At 43.1% G+C, this 1,268-nt stretch overlaps 1 pseudogene; it reads right to left on the bottom strand.

The window, feature by feature from the left end:
- Positions 1-279: 279 nt before the first annotated feature.
- Positions 280-537, bottom strand: LOC111547499 (annotated as a pseudogene).
- Between the last annotated feature and the right edge of the window lie 731 nt (positions 538-1,268).

The raw sequence follows: 1,268 nt of genomic DNA, 5'->3' as shown, positions 1-1,268 counted from the left end.
ATTTAAATAAAATAAATTAATAAAAAGTTTTCTCTCCACATTGTCTCAATTTCCTACAAGTTTCTTTCTTTCTTTTCTTTTTTTTTTTTTTTAATTTTGCTAAGTGTTTTATAACCACAACAAACTGGTACAGAGAATGCCCTGTACAAAACATAATAAAAGTTCAAAGACCTAGGTGTTCCCTTGGCAAGCCTGAAAATTTCAGTCTCTGGTATTTGGAATTTAGGGTGCAGTCCTTGTTTTTGGGTGGATACTGGGTGTGTGGCACAGTCCATGCTTTTAACCAGATTTGAACAGAAGAGTGGCCATTTGGCCCAGGTAAAAGTAGATGAAGTATGTGGTTTCGTGTGTCACATGTTCCTCTCCACGACACAGTGCCAGATGGGATTTTACTTCTTGCCAAATTCTTTCCTGATATGAGCCGCAGTGTCCTTCTCTATGTTACATTTCTCCAGCGCCTGAGTATCACACTCCACGGAGTCCTGTTGTCTCTTCTGACATGTCTGCATTTTTGATCACAGCCTTTCGATCACACATGGTTACCATGGGGAAGGGGCCTGGCTGCCTGCAATGGTCTCCTGGGGGAGGTGCTAGCATTGCTGAGGGCCAGCTGGAGCTGCCGTCACTATAGTATCTTGGCCCATCTCACAAGTTTCTTTCTTTTGTTTGTTTTGGTCTCTACCTTTTCTCTTAGAGGAAAGCCTTGTGTTTGGTAACCCTTGGCATCCTGCCCATGAATAAAAATTGGGGACTAAAAGCTGATTGGAAGTTCTGTGCATGCAGATGGGAGACACCAGCCATGAGGTCATTTGTCTATGAGCCAGTGTCCCTTAGGTCACTGATCATGAAGAGCTATTTTGGGGGAGATCCCAGTGCCATTATATTTAGATCTTTCATATTTGGCTTCATTTTCCCCAAAGAAGAAGACTCATTTGCCCAGCATTCTGGGAGCAGAGTGTAGGAAAAGCCAACCAAATCATAATTCCCCTTTTTTGAAATAGGGCCATTAACTGTACCTGCTGACCCTTATTCCAGAGATTGTCTGTTTTACTCTCTCAAGAGAATAAACCTCTGTACTTCTGCTGAGAGGCTGCAGTAGGGGACGTGAACCAGGTCTTCCACCAGTCCTTGTGATTTCAGCTGCATTTCACCCCCATTTTCCAGGGTTATCAAAGGTATGTTAATTCCTTAGTATATCAGACTACTTCTTCACTTTCTCATTTCTGGCCGAGATGCAGCATTCTTGGGCCTGCCAGGCTTATTCCTAC

This window comes from Piliocolobus tephrosceles, chromosome 1 (genome assembly GCF_002776525.5).
Source record: "Piliocolobus tephrosceles isolate RC106 chromosome 1, ASM277652v3, whole genome shotgun sequence".
Lineage (NCBI taxonomy): Eukaryota > Metazoa > Chordata > Mammalia > Primates > Cercopithecidae > Piliocolobus > Piliocolobus tephrosceles.
This window is presented reverse-complemented; position numbering and strand designations above follow the sequence as displayed.